At 38.5% G+C, this 14184-nt stretch overlaps 1 protein-coding gene across 5 annotated transcripts in view; it reads left to right on the top strand.

Annotated features, from left to right (window-relative positions):
- Positions 1–14184, top strand: part of TRAPPC9 (trafficking protein particle complex subunit 9) — a gene marked incomplete at its 5' end in the record, with an annotated part of 509504 nt that overhangs the window by 384091 nt on the left and 111229 nt on the right. Inside the window, one exon of one of the 5 annotated variants that reach the window (XM_080377739.1) lies at positions 1–14180. This exon is cut by the window's left edge and continues 23746 nt beyond it. The exons of the other annotated variants lie outside the window; for them this stretch is intronic. Of the gene's footprint in view, positions 14181–14184 lie in introns of those variants that run through there. 5 annotated transcript variants of the gene reach the window in all.

Raw genomic sequence — 14184 nt, 5'->3', positions numbered from 1 at the left:
CACTGCTCTCTACAAATACCTGAAAGGAGGCTGTAGACAAGTGGGGTAGGTTTCTTTGCCCAGATAACAAACGACACTACAAGAAGAAACATCCTCAAGTTACGCTGGGGAAGTTTAGATTGGATAGAAGGAAAAATTTCTTCACTGCAAGGGTGGGCAAGCATTGGAACAGGCTGCCCAGGGAGGTGGTGGAATCACCATCTGTGGAAGTGTTTAAAAATACACAGATGGGGCACTTAAGGACATGGATTAGTGGTGGACGTGACAGTGCTAAGTTTAATGGTTGGTCTTGATGATCTTGAAGGTTTTTTCCAACCTAAATGACTCTATGATTCTATAACTCCTCTGAGCTGACCCGTGTTCCTTACGAAGAAGCCTTTGGGAAAACATTAACAAGCAAAATCTCATTGTTCAAAGGCAGCATACATCATGTACAGTGCGTCAAATTCAGTCGTTTTCCAGTTTTCTTTGGTAACAGCAATATGGAAATCTTGATAAAATCTGACTGTGGAAATATATATCTATATAAAATATATACTCTTTGCATATTTTCAGTTTTAAGTTATTTTTATGTTTCCTTTTTTGTAAAGTAATACTGTTATAATAAAGATTTTTAAATGTTACGTTACAGCTATATAGGTACCCAACATATGAACAGACTTTGATGTACTTACATATTTAGACCTTCATGGTTACACCAGTCCTGTTGTTACAGTGAAAAATAGCAATAGTTTTGAAAAATCGTATGAGATTCAGAAACGCTCAGATAACTAGGAAAATATGTTGAAAGGATTGGGAGGGACCTCAGTGTATTTAGTTTTAAGAAGACGAGGTTGTGAGGTGTTGGTTACAATCTATACATACATTTTGAGGAATGGAAAATCAGTGATGGAAAGAAAAAATGGTGATGGCAAAGAAAGATCCAGCGGCTGGAGTCTGAAGTTAGATACAGTCAGATGTGAATCCAGTAGCTTTTGTGAACAGGGAGAGTAACTCACTAATCACAGGACCACTTACATGAAGGGTGTTGGATTTACCATTGCTCAGCACCTGATGTTTTTCTAAAAGTCGTTCCCATGTGAACACAAATAAATTGGGGGAATCTGGTGGGGTGTGTTGTATAGGTCACACTGCAGGTTCAGAGGGAATCTGTTTTCTGTCTGAGTTACGGATAATGTGGGTGGATGTGTTAGATATGGTGCAACCTTTAGAAATGACAGTGAGATCTGTGGATGAGAATATTTGGTTGATCTGGTGTCAGATCTCCACAGGGGTGTGATTGCTGTCTGGACTTACATGTTTTGCTAATACTCCTAATGCCCTAGTTCCCTTATGTGTAGTAGGCACACCGACAGGAGCAGTCACTGCCTACCTCATGAGAAGATGAAGTTCAGTTGGAGGGATGAAGTGTGTGTTCCCGTTCTCCTCTTCATTACTAAGTAATATTCTTGGTCTGAAAAGATTGTAGCCAACATGGGTAATCACTTTTTAGTGACAAGCTTTTCTGCTCCATCTCAGGCACATGATTCATCCCATTGCATGACTTAGACTGAAAATAAGCATGCCACAGCTTGCATTTTTCTTCAATACAAGCTTAATGCCATAGGCTGAGTTTTCCAGAGAAAGTTAAAAAAGCCAGTAGTTATTGATGGTAAGAATTATGCCTACTATATGTCAAGACATTTTGTAAATACAGATTTGATGTATTCATTCTGTTTTACCTTCATTTTAAATTGAGATCTCCTTCTATACCAGTCTGCAGGGATTAAAGAGAAGGATGTAGGATTCCGTTAAAATTTTTCTCATTCATACCTCATTGGAGTTAGTACAAGATTAGAAGAACATTATAAGAATTCAGACTCTCGGTTGGTTATTGATTCCATGCTGCCAGTGGACCTGCTTTCCTTAGAACTTTTTTGTTGCACTGTGTTTAATTTGTATTAGTTGCTGAAAACAATCCAGACATTAGGATGAATAAAATTCGAATGTTAAATATTTAAAAGGAAATGGTGGGGATGTAAGTCACAGTATTCTTTTGTTACAAGTGGACAACCGATCAGAAGCAGAAATATCCCTTTGGGATATAAAAAGCTTGAGGCTTCTTCTGGGTAGACATCAGTGTACATGATAGTTTTCAGGGTGAATAAAAGTGACTTCACGGCCTTGAGAAACAGTACTTCTGTTTCACGTGCAGGATCTCTGTTTTGCAAACAGAAACCTGTAGCAGTGATGCACACATGTAAATAAATCCATATTTGCAAGTGTCTGTGAGTGTGGTTTAAAATGCTTTGGTATATGAATTTAATGCCACTATTTAAAATTATATTAAATGTGAAAAAATATGTCTTCTAGGACAAGAGGAAATGGCCTCAAGTTGTGCCAAGGGAGGTTTACATTGGATATTAGGAAATTTTGTTTCACTGAAAGGGTGGTCAAGCATTCGAACCGGCTGCCCAGGGAGGTGGTAGAATCACCATCTATGGAAGTTTTCAAAAACTGTGTAAGTGTGGTGCTTAGAGGCATGGTTTAGTGGTGGCCTTGGCAGTCCTGGGTTAGTGATTGGGCTTGATGATCTTAAAGGTCTTTTCCAAACTAAATGATTCTATGGTCCTTCAATTCTAAAATCATTAGTGGCAGATGAATCGTAATAAAATATATATTTATGAATCAATGGTACATGAAATAGTGTTTTCCAGGCATCATGTTGTCCGTTCGAAGAGTATCTCAGATACTCCTACAACTCAGATATCTTACAAACTCCAATACTGACTTTTATTAGACATACACTTCAAAAAAAATCATAGCAGTTTTTCTACTTTTGAATCCCACACCTGGGCTAACTGTGATCAGCTTGCTACCATGGAGTCTTAGAGGAGAAAACCCAACTACACTGCAGAGACAGAAGGTTGGCAAATGGTGACTGGCTTCCAGACTTACTGGAGAAGGGAAAATAGTCTCTTTGTAGAGATACAAAGATAAAAATTTGATCCATTTTTCAACAGATTCTTCTCTTCTTCAGTCCCTAATTACTTTTAGCAGTTCTTACCCTTTTGCAAGACTCTTTTTTGTATGTTATATATATATATATTTGCCGTATAGTCCAGGTGGAATGGTCAACCCAACAGTAGGAGCTGATAATCAGGTATATTAGAAGATACACACTGAAGCTGAAATTGATCTTTTCTGGAGGAAAAATACTGTTAACTGTGTTTGTATCCTTAGGTCTGTGCTTCTGAGTGCTAAGTCATACTGATCAGCATGGGTTTATTGCATTATTTCAACAGTGGAGATAATTAAATGAATGATGACTAAAATAGGACATTTATATGACATTCAATTATTTAATGATGTAAACTGTCAAAGTGTTTTATTCCAAGACTCTAAAAGCTGAACTTAGAAGCCAATCCAGTGAAGTCGTTGGAATTAAATTTTTCATGAGCTTTAATGACTTTTTTCCAGTGGTTATTGTATGGGTCATCTGCAAAATGCAGTAATTAAAGCACTGATGATAATTATAACTTACAGAATATAACTGAAACTGATTTTGAGTATAATGTTTGTCTTTATGCCACAGGACTACACTGAAGGCAGGTATGCATGCTTTGTTTTCAGTTACCATGCTTTCCTTTCTGTGATGGAAGCCATTGAGAAATAATTGCTCAGAAATCATGAATACCTTCTACCACATAATATTTAAGGTTCTGTTGTGTTTTTTTCTAGTCAAATTTTAATTGAAGCTCGTAGTTGCTAATATCAGAAGTGTATTTTCTGTACCAAATAACACTCTTTCTCAGCCTTTGAACATTCTTTACATACACTTCACGCACACAGTCCCAAACATTTTGACCATTAATAGATATGTGGAAAAGAGTAGATGCCCATTCTTCCCTAGAGCCATCATCCTCCCTCACTCTCCAATCTTGCTGTTAAAGGGTATATATATCAGAACAAGATGTAAAGCTCTTTACCTCAAGGGAATTGGTATATGTCCTCTGATTCAACAGTCTTCAGCGACTCAGGTTAGTTGATGATCCTCAGCATGTGTTTTAATTTTGGCCCCTAATGGTTTTTTGCGTTTACAGTCCTTAGTATTGGGAGACCGTTGCATCGATGGATTGCTAGACTAAGACTCGAGAGACCTTGTTTTCCAAGTTTATCTCTGCTCTGCTGAACAATGACAACTTTCTATGTCTGTAAAAGAGGGGGACATCTTCCTCTTTGAGGTACTTTGAGTTTGGCAATAGGAAAAAAAAAGAAAACCTATTTTAAAAGACACTTTTTATATTATTTTAGCTTGGACTCTACTGGGAATCAGTGCACCTAACATAGTCTCTTAAATATACTCTTAAGTTGATTTTGGTCTCTGCCATCCATTTATTTTGAGTTGGAACAGTCACTTAACGGTATGTTCCTTGCTTTACAACCATAGTCATAAAGGACTACAGGGGAGATGATCCTGCAATGCTGTGCTTTGTGTGTATCTTGATGATTTAAAATTACTGAACAGTTTTAAGTAGGGATGGTCATCATTAGTGTGTGTTAAATGCCCTTCAGCATAGTGCCAAGGTGCATGAAGTGATTAATTTTGAGGACAGTGTTGCTCCCACTAGAATAACTCTATTTGTTTTGGGGCAAAATGTCTATTTCAGCATCAAGTACAGTGGCAGAAAGAAGGGAGGTGGCATGGTGGTGTGGTGGGGCCAGCAACTAAGCCCACACAGCTGTTTGCTCACTCCCCTGAGTGGGATGGGGGAGAGAATCAGAAAAAGAAGTGAGAAAACTTGTGGATTGATAGTTTAATAGGTAAAGCAAAAGCCACGCACGCAAGCAAAGCAGAGCAAGGAATTCATTCCCCACTCCCCATGGGCAGGCAGGAGCTCAGCCATCCCCAGGACAGCAGGGCTCCAGCACGTGTAACGGGGACTCGGGAAGATGAACGCCATCACTCCAAACATCCCCCTGCAGCTCCTTCTTCTCCCCTCAGCTTGCCATGCTGAGCATGATGTCATATAGTCTGGAATACCCCTGGGGTCAGCTGGGGTCACCTGTCCCAGCTGTGTCCCCTCCCAGCTCCTCGTGCACCCCCAGCCTCCTCGCTGGCGGAGTGGGGTGAGGAGCAGCAAAGCCCTTGGCTCTGTGTCAGCGCTGCTCAGCAATAATGAAAAATTCCCTGTGTTATCCACACTGTTTCCAGCACGAATCCAGAACACAGCCCCATACTGGTTACCGCGAAGGAAATTAACTCCATCCCAGCCAAAACCAGCACAGGAAAAGAGGCTGTTTCTGGTATTATGGGGTTGCTGGCCTGGTGGAGTTCTGCAGCAGAGATCCAAGGGCAAAGTGTCCATTGAGGTAACCACATTACCCTGTCTGGAGGTGCTTTGGGGTGCGTGGGTACGCAGCGTGTTCCTTTGCAACGGTTAACCATGAAGTGAGAAGGTATGCTTATCGGGTAGAATAGAGAAAGCTACGTGCCGTTGAAAGGGTTTGGGTTTTTTTCTTTCTAAACTCTTGAAAAACAGATGAGATCAGTGTTGTTTGTTCCATTCAGATGCAGAAGTTATAAATGTCTTCACTTTGGGGGGGGCGGGGCTCAGGAAATACAGTTATTGTTTGGATTTTTCCTGGATTTCGAATGCAAATCAAGATCCCATATGTGAAGCAGAATTATAATTTCTGTGATATTACTCTTTATTTTTGCTCAAATTTTTGCAAAGCACTCTGGTGTCAGGGAACGGTATTATTAATATTTCAGGTTTTTATTTTTTTAGTACTGTGTGGCTTCCAGAATAAGTGCAAACTCTTTCCTGAGGAAGCCTGTTTTGAGTTTATAGTAAAAAGGTGTTTGAAGTCTGCAGATGTTTCAGTTTTGGAAGCAGGCCAGACTAGAGCTATGAACTTGATTTTGTACCCTATAAGGGTAAAGAAGACTGGAGAATTTTTACCAAGAATACTTTATTAACAGATGAGGCTTCTCTGGGGAAAGCTGCCAATACTAAAAAAAAAAATAATAATCCCTCCAATACTTATTTATGTATCTTGGTTCTAAAGGGCAGAAGTTATGGGCCCAAGTCATGTTCCTGTTGAAATTCAGGAGATCTGCCCTTCATCTTTATGTGTCATTGTGGTTGGGAGAAGCTTTTCATTCTGCCTGTGTGTCGCTGAGCACCCAGGAGCCCGGCTCTGAAGATCTGACTCAGGCTACCTCAGGCAAGAGTAAATGGAGATCTTGCCTGAGGAACTGTTTCGTATAGGAATCCTTAGGATGTCGTGTGATTTGTAGTAAGTGAAGGGCATGTGCTGACATGCAATTCCCATTGGCTCATCCAGGGAGAATTTATTCCATCGTGTCTGATCTTGTAAAAGTAATGTCTGCAGACCCTTAAAAATCCTGTTTTGTCCCACTGCCAGCTTCTTTCTGCTGGTTGGGAAGGGACGGTTTCGTGCAGAGGAACAGTCATTAAAACATTTGATGTGAACCTGAGTAGCATTTCAAAAAACTGAGAAACTTTTGGAAAATGGTTAAGGATATGGAAAATTGCTATTGGCCTTACGTTTTGTAGATGTTTCGTGAAGAAGCTTTCAAAAGGCTTAATACCGTTTTCCAGCCCTCTGTTGGAAAATTCAAGTTTTGTTAAATGCCAGGTTTCTTGGGACCAAAGCAGAAGAATTAAAAGAGTGTGTTGTTCGTTTTCTCTTCCTTCCTGCTTCCACTGTACCAGAAGATTAAGCTCTTTCCTTCCCTTCTGAACCCTCTGGTGCAGAGGTAGTGTTGGACTAGATGAGTCTTGTGTGCAGTTCAGTACAGTGATTTTCACAAACATAAACTGCCATGAAATTGCATTACTGATCTATATGAATAACTTCTGCCAAGGCATCCTATCCTTATGATGCTTTTAAAAAAAAACAACAGAATTCCCTCAACATATATTGTTTAAACTTAGAACCGTCCGCTACGCCTGTCACAGGAGGCAGAAGGAAGCAGCATGTGCAATTCCTTCCACTCTTTAAGACACTGGAATGTAGTGGGGTCTGGGGCATCGCTGTCAGCCACTGAAGGTTACAGGCCTTGGTAAGGAATCCAAGAAAGGATGAAAATGCATGTCACAACATCAATATTGCTTACCAAATCTGTCCAAAGTTTTGACTTTTCTAGATTCCTCCAGTGACTAATGTACATGCCATTTTGGTGATGATAGAGAGCTTTGAGAACAGGAGTCTCTGTTCCTGTACTGAAACAATAGATTCCTTTTGACAGAGGATGTAAAGATAAGTGACATTTTAGGTTTCTGAGTCATATTGGTGGGGAGATGGTTACGTTTTCCCATCTCGACAGAAGAGATTTTAAAGAACCAGCTGAAAGCTTCAGTTGAGGTGGTTTTGTCTAGATAATGATAGGTTCAAGTCTACCTTGCAGCCTAGAGCCCATTTTAGTTGTTTTTTGACTGAATTGCTATTGGAAGGAAAAAAACAATGCACAGAGACTTATGGCTGGGTTCCCCAGACTGCCTTGTACAACCTGCTTTTGTCCAAGTTGTGAACTTTCTCCACCACTGAACTTTCTCCCAAGACAGAGCTCAAGCAAACAAGGGCAAGAAGTGTGTGTCAGGGTGTCTACTCAGCTCCTCTCCATGGGGTCACTAGCATATGTACTCCAAAGGATTGATAACAGGACAGTTTTGTGAAAATCTGCTGAAATTTATATTGGGTAAAAAAAATCTATGCCTGTTACTGTGCCCATAGTTGAAAGAGTTTTTTGGCCACCAAGTTCTCAGATAAAGAAATTTGAGGTCTAATTGAAATCTTAGCTCTTTGCGATGATTTTGTCCTATGTGAGTACAAACTGTAAAAAGTCAATGTTTGAAGTGTTTGACATCCGAAAACTCTGTTTTCACTTGGTACTTGAACTGCCTTTGAGCAAAGGTAACACTGTATTGCCTTTTAAATGTATAGATTTAGATATGTAGGTCCTTAATTTACAAGGTAAATTTGCTCTGCAGTTATGATTGCATTAAATCTATCTGCTAAATTATTGTACTTGCTTTCAGACTGTTCTTTACAGAGATTATTTTGGTTTTCTGAGAGAATCATGATTGAATTTATGACTGTGTTCTCTATAGCAACATCAATTATTCCAATAAAGGCCAAATAAAAAGAGCTATTTACTTGTTTTCTCAGACAAAGACTCGCTCGGACTTTCAAGTAGCTCAGATGTCTGTATCACAGCAAGCCTCTGTAACACAATGAATTCTCATGCTGCCTTCACGTATGTTCCCACACTGTTCAGTGAAGAGGTCCATGAAAAAGCACTCGTTGGTACCCTAGGGACTAGCTTGTTATCATGCTCTTCATAGCCTGTTTCCCCAAATAATGCAGTTCAATGCAATGGAACTTAAAAATGGAACTTAAAATGGGAGTCCACAGTGTTGAAAGTGGTTTTGGTATTTTGCTGAGCAAGTATACTTTAGCAGGAGTGTGTCTTTGGTCTGTTGGACTAAAATAAATTTGTTGCTTGCTGAATGTGAAAAACTGGGAAGTTCCCTGCTGTTTATTTTGCAGCAACAAAGATTGGTGTTGTCTTCCTGTTGGAGTTTATAGGATCCTTGTACCGAATATAGAGGCACAAAATGAAGTGGTTTTAAAGTACGGAGAAATTTCCATTTCTGCTGATAGGAGGCAATTCTATTCTGTATGAAAAGAGGGAATAGAGGCCTTGTCCTATGCATGTGCCAAGTGGCTACTTAAGGCTTAAGTGTAAAACAAGATCACCATGCCGATTCAGTCAGGCTCTGCTACGTTACCACTTTTGATCTGTTTATTGCAGAGCTGATTGATTGCTTGACAGCAAAGTTACACAAAGGAAATTTCTCAGACGTCCTTTTTCAAAACTATTAAGATAATGATAATTAACAAGGGATTTGTTTAGGCTTGTTTTTTTTCTAAGAAACTTCATTTTCATTAAATCTGTCTCACTGCTACTCTGACTGTGATTTCCCTTAGCCTAAACCATGGGAAATATTTTCCTTTGGTTAAAATTGTGTAACTCATGCTGAAAGTAGTAACATGTTTTATAGTTTTTGTCTATCTGTACCATTCAAAGGGCTCCATAAAAAGGCAGGTGGCATTAACACCGGTTTGTAGATAAGAAATTGAAACAGAGAGAAGGAAATGCCTTTTCTAAGATTTCACTCAGTGGACCAGTCTGGTGCCCTCTGTGACAATGTAATGCCATTTATCTGTAGATAACTCAACTGAATGCTGGTGAATCAGATTTTTTCATGCTTCGACTCTGTGTTTGGTGATTTAGCTGTATGCTAATTTAGTCTTGCTTTGCCGATGGTGTGGGCTGTGACATGCTAGTGGTCGTAACGCCGGTAAAAGAAAAACATAGGTACTTAATTTTGAGCTTTTTTTTTTTCTTTTCTTTTTTTTACCCATGATTGTAACTGAAAACCGCATCTTCATAGGAAAATCACACTGAGCTGTAGCAGATGGGAGAGATGAGCTGCTAAAATGTCCCAAAGTTCAGCTTCAATGCTTGGGCATTGAAGAAGAAGACATAAGGCAACAAAATTTTGAGAGGAAAAGCTGTCATTCTGAGAAACAGCCAAAGAAATGACATCTGAGAGACATGGATGTCCAGCAGTATCCCTGACAGCACTGGGGTTTTCTGTAGCCACCTTACTACTGGTTTCTTCATGGCAGTGGAGGATGAGGTATCATAGTTGCACAGTAGCTTTAGATCTTGTCTGGGGCCTGCTGTTGGATCATGCTTTTGGCACTTGGTTTACAGTCATGCATTGCTTAATACTAGTAAAACTTCATCAACCTCATCTTTCAAAACACCTAAGATGAAACAAAACTTGAGTTTCTCTAGCTTCATTGTTTTCTGGAAGTAGGAGGTGAAAAGTTGGAACAAACACTACAACAGTCCGTAAGGGGTGGCCTGACTCTTGTCAGCTTTTGATGAGTGTGTTCATAGGCAGCTGCATGAAGACATTTAAAACAAAATTAGTAAGAAATCATAAATAAATATTATGCATCTTTAGTTCTAATAATAGTGCTTATTTTGTGTAGAGTCCAGCACACAAACTGCATCTAAAATACTTTGCGAAGTTGAATGGTAACAAACAGGAGGAGAGTTCATGTCCTTGGTTTATTTGATGGAGGCAGGACTTTGTATCATTCATGTCAGAAGTCCATTCTGATAACTACCAGAGAGCTGGGTATGACGTTAAAGCTACTAAAAGATACTATGACAGGTTTGCATCCAAGGCCAAAAACAATGATAATCATGAAAAACTGCTTCAAGAAAACATTGTTCATGCTGGGAAAAAGTGCACATTAAAAATGTGACCTGTTTTGTAAATGAATGAAATTATGAGTTTCAACCATTATTGCAACCTTCTTTGCAAAGGAAAGCTGGAACATGGGGCTGTTGTGCATTGTGTGAAGTAGGGAGGATTACAATTTGTTTCAGGACTCCTTTGGTTCACTTTTCCGCAGTGCCTTTGGCTCGAAGTAGCTGCAGGCATTCACATAATTTGTGTGCCCCAGCTTGTGCTCCCCAACTCCCATTTGCTTTACATACAACTTGTAAGTATCTCAAATACCCACCTAGGAAACCTAATTTGTTTATGAAAGTAATGTCATTTGGGAAGGGCAGATTTAAAATCTTCCTAAAAATTATCTGTCCCTGTCTGTGATTTTAGATTTACTAAGGGGAGATAAGCAGTAATTGCTTGATGACACTGAAGGTTCTTACCGTTTAATTAATGAATGACTGTGGATGCACTGAGAACCTCTAGTAAAAGATGCCCAAGACAGCGAAAGTATAGTTCTTTTAATGTCTCATTGCAAGGATGCTTTCTTTCAGTGAACATCCCTGGGATAATGTAATTGCCATATAGTCAGTTAAAAGTCCATGTGGTTCCTCTGTAATTTTTTTTTTTCTTTTCCAGTTGTCACCTTTGGAAGATATTATTCCAGTTACATTTTTCACAGCCAAGCTGTAAACTGTAAGTTTAGCTTAAGGGAAGTTAATAAAGGAGTGCAGTAACAAGATGCAGTTTTATGTGTGATGTCGGGAAATACAGTACAATTAGGATTATTCTCTCAAAGAGGAAAAATGAAAGTGCTGGTCTGGAATACAAAAAAAAAAAAAAAAAAAAAAGTTTCCATTTCTGATATATCAAATGACAGAGAAATTAAAAAATAATCTTGAGATGGAAGTCCTTTACTGAGCTCTGTACTAAGGAGAAAAGTTATCCAGTGGTAGGAGATGTAAGCAGGAGCGTGTCACTGGTGTCTTTGCAGGCCTTGGACAGGCCATTGAACTGTGCCTTGATTCCTTCATTAGCAAAATTAAATTAGGGATAGACATTTTGGTTTGGAATATTGTGATGAACATAGGTGAGTAAATTTGAATAGTTTTTCAAATGTGTTTGCCAGTAAGCCGAATTTAACCATCCAGATAATTGCAGCTAATACTAGTAGTACATTAAATCAATTTTATTTCATATGTTTTCCTTTAAGCAATCAAAACTGAAACAATGTACAATTTGATTTAATGTCTTCGGAGTTCTCCTTGGGGACATACCGGGGGTTTGAGCCTGCTATATTCCCTACTATTTTGCAAAAGAAATCACAGCTCTTTCCCCCAGAAAGTTTACAAGGTAAACACCATGGTAAATGCAGTGATATGTACATATTTTGATTTCATATGTGTCTTTTCCCAACAGCCTTTGATGTTAATCCTGAAAACAAATTTGTACAGTTTCTTTTGGGGGATTCAGGTCTGTGAGGCTTGGTTTTCCCAACAGCAGATGGATTTTCATTTCTTTGTTCCATTTAATTCATTATTCTTATTAACCTGATCCCCGAAGGTATGCAGCATTCCTTATTGCTTTGCTTTCCTGTGGCAAAGTAGCCAAATACATCTTCACTGTAAGTTGTTTTTATTCAATAAGAATCAGAGAAAAGTTAAACATTACTGCAGAGAGACTTTCTTGAGAGAGCTAGGAGTGTCTGCTAGGTGAGTGACCAGAGATGGATAGATGTCTTTAACTTTGTAAATGTTATGACGTTCGAAGTCTAAGATGAAATATCACTGTGTCTTGGGCTCAGTCAGCATTCAGGAGATGAATGCACCTGTCGTTGGCATTGTGATTAAAAAACATATAGTGGCATAAATCCAATAAATTATTCCAGAAGCTTGTGATGGTTTTTGCATCTTTTAAATACGAAAACTTAGAGTTTCCTTACGACAGGGGTTAAGAAATACCTCGGTGAACTACAGAGTAATAGATTCTCTACTTAAAATTAGGATCCGTATAATAATGAATATATGGCAAAAAAAAAAAAAAAAAAAAGAAAAAAGAAACAAAAAAAAAAAAACCACAAACCATGGCAATAAAGGGAGACAGCCAAATCCATGGGAAATAAAACAACCTGAAAACACACCCAGTAATATATTTGAAACAGTATGTGAATTATTGAAACTAGAGCTGAAAAACTATGCTAGCTCTAATGTAAGTAAATGGGGTATTTGAGGTAATAGCAAGAACTTAGGTGAATGAGTCCACCAAGATAGAGCTGTGCTGTTCTGCCACATCCATCCCTGTCCACACTGCCTCCAGTGATCTGTGTTTTGACTTTTTGCTGAGGATGCTTGAAAAGACCACGGTCTACCCAGCAGAAATCTGGTTTTCCTAGACTGTATGAGTGTGATAGAGATTTTAGCATAATGTTTTCGATGTATTTGTTTTGATTAGAAGAAAAAAATATGCTTTTTGATCCCTATATCTTCTGAGATAAACTGACAGCCTGTGGATTTCTTCTGTATGTATTAATGTAACATTAATATATTAATATGAATTCTATATTTTATTATTATATCTATATTATAATAATATAGTGTGTTATTATATATAATAAAATGGTAATATAAAATATATTAATTTATATTAATATAAAAATAACAATAATGAACAATAACACAAAGGCCTTTGGAACTAACAGCAGGAGGAAGCATTGTCCCAACTCTGTAGAAAGGACGTCCAGAGTGGAAATGAGAATAAGTACAACATGAATTAGCTATTTGAAGGTTTTGATCTCCAGGCAAATTGCTGTTTAGCAAATAGCAAATTTTCAGTGCAGACTAGACAGTCAAAATTAAGGCTTTTGAAAATAATGTTTCGGTTAAAGTGGAAGATCAGGAGATTTCAGTTAGGAATTGCACACTGAGAAATTATGCTAGAGGACTGTGCGTGCATGTGTCTTACAAGGTGTAGCGACTGAAACAGATGCGGGGAGGTCATGAGGAACATCTCTGTGTCTTCAAGATTTTTGAGGAAATTAATACTATGGTAATAGTAGTGTTTGGCACTTACGCAGTTTCACATATCTGATGCATGGTAAAGCCATTAAAGGATCCTCATGACATGTCTGTGAATGAAGAATAGTTGCTGATAAATTCACATTCTATGACTTAAAAATGCATGCTTTGATCCTTGGGAAATTGCCTGTTTCTCTGTTAGTGAGTCAGTGGCAAACCATGGTTTTAACTTAGATGTGTTTCATACTCACAATCTACTATTTGAGCAGTGTATGTTGACGAGCCATAAAAACCTAGCTGGTTTCAAGGAAAAAAAAGAAAAAAATATAAATAAATGAATAAATAAGCCCCAAGGCAACAACCTAGTATGTTCATTGCTACAAATATAAATACATTTAATAATAATCCTCTTTTTTCCCCCTCTTGTTTTCATTCATACCCTCAGGTTTTCTGTCTTGAATTCATGGCTTCAAGTGGTGTGTCTGCTGCAGTGTGTTAAAGATGTGAGAAGGAATCAGGCCGAAAGCTTACTAAGTCCACCTCCAGTGCAATGCTAATACCTTTCATTCTGAAATTTAGAAAAAAATCGCAGAAATACCAGGGTATAGCAGAATTGTTTGACTTGTTATTTTTTACTGTTCCATTGGTAAATGAAGGAAGTTCTCATCATCTCCCAGTGATTTTTGAACAGCACTTCCCTTTTTCAGTTGCAGAGAAGTGTATATATTTGTCGTTTGGGGTAACACGTTGTCTAATGCCTTGAAGACCTTGCATGATTCGCTTATGTTAAATTCAGTGTCATTGATCCAAAGTCAACTCTCTGAGCATTACCCCTTGCCTTGTCCTCC

This window comes from Falco punctatus (genome assembly GCF_963210335.1).
Source record: "Falco punctatus genome assembly, chromosome: 3".
Taxonomy (NCBI): domain Eukaryota; kingdom Metazoa; phylum Chordata; class Aves; order Falconiformes; family Falconidae; genus Falco; species Falco punctatus.
This window is presented reverse-complemented; position numbering and strand designations above follow the sequence as displayed.